Genomic DNA, 1,826 nt, shown 5'->3' on the forward strand with positions numbered 1-1,826 from the left:
TTTTGTAAACGAAAATTTTTACATGAGTCGTTAAATTTGATGTTAATTGACCAATTTATCCTCTGATTGCTTAAAAAAATGTTGTGGTGCATAGTGGTTTGCTGTCGAAAAAGCCCAAAATCGCATATTTTGCCCTATAAATTGAAATGTAAGCCCGGATTCGGGTTCAGCGGCCCAAAATCTGTCAGTGACACATAAGTTTGCTCTTGAGACAGACCAAAGATCAGTTTTTGTTTCGCTGTGTAATTTATAAAACATTTTTTTCCTAGAGATTAGTCATTTTTTTTCTGAAATTCTCCAGAAGCTTCCAGTAAGATCCCATCCAGAGGTTCTTTCCGGATTTGCTCCCAGAATATCTTTCTAGATTTGTGAACGGGTTTCCTGGAATTTCTATCAGAGTTACTCGCAGGATTTCTATAGGAGTTTTTCACGAGATCTATGCAGGAATACATTCCGAGATTTCTTCTAGATGTTTGCCCAAGTAGTTGCCTGTATATGTTTAGGGTGTTTTTGCTAGATTCCTTCCGGGGATTCTTCCAAAGTTTATCCAGAAGATTTTTTTTTATTTATCTAGCTGGTTTTCCGGGAAGGTTTTTTCTCCCGGGAATTTTCCGAGATTTTTGGAGAATTTATTGAAGGGTTTTCTGAATTCTTCGAGATTTTCATCCGGGATTTTCATTAGAGGTATTCAGAGCATTAATTTTAATGTCTCTAATATTTCCAATAGGCGTTTGCTGTATTTCCAACTTGTCACTTTTAGCTCAGGATTACCTCTAAAGTTCCTCTCGAGGTTTCCCCAATTGGTCTTTGCGGAGTTTCTCGCTAGATTCCGCCAGGATTCCTCCCGATATTTCTCCGGGGTTTCGAGAAATTCTGCACGTAATTCCAGGAAGTATTACGATATAAACTACTGAAAAAATCCTGTAGGAACTCTGGGAGCAACTATCAAAAATATATAAAAAAAACACTTTAAATCTCAGCTACGGACTCCGGGAATGACTCTGGAAGTAATCTCGAAAAAATATCTACAAAATCTTCTTAAAAATAATCCGGGAAATTTATAGAAAAGCTTCTGAAAGAAATCGTGGGAAGAGCTTCATAAGAAACATAAGCAATAGCTTCTGCAGAAATCCAGAAAAAAAATCTGAGAGATATTCCACAAGCAACTTCGCCTTCTATGCGAAGTCTCGATAGAATCTTCGCTAGAATTCTCAGGTGAAACTTTGGGAGTAGCCTCATGAGTACCTTCAAGAAATTTAATGGAAATACCTCCTGTAGAAATCGTGTGAGGAAAAATGTTTACGGAAATTTCATGAAAACCCGGAAATAACCCCTGTAGAAACTCTAGGAGAAATCCCACGAATATATCCAGGGGAATCCCAAGAGAAAACCCGGAAGTAATCACCGAAAATCAGGCATCCTGAGAGAAACTCTAGGAAAAACTCCGCGACAATATCTAAATATATCCTGAAATAAATCTGGTAGAAATCTCAAGGTAATTTGTTAGGGTCAAACCCAAAAGAAACTGTGAGAAAAATCTGACGAGGAGCTCTTGGAGGAATACCGGGAAAACATATGGAAGAAATTTTCGAAAGAACTCCTGTATGAGACCCGCGAAAAGGTCATCAGAAATGGGTCTGAATTCAGGTATCCTAGAAGATTAACTAGGAGGAATTCCAGTAAGAATTATTCGAATCTTGGAAATATGCCGGTAGGAATCTGGAGGAATCTTCGGGAAGAACTCATGTAAGAAAAATACCGTGAAAATATGGAAGGAGTCTTGTGAGATGGGAAGAGGAAGAGCTGCCTACTAGTTGGCTGAAAGG

The sequence above is a fragment of the Aedes albopictus genome, chromosome 2, assembly GCF_035046485.1.
Source record: "Aedes albopictus strain Foshan chromosome 2, AalbF5, whole genome shotgun sequence".
In the NCBI taxonomy this organism is placed as follows: domain Eukaryota; kingdom Metazoa; phylum Arthropoda; class Insecta; order Diptera; family Culicidae; genus Aedes; species Aedes albopictus.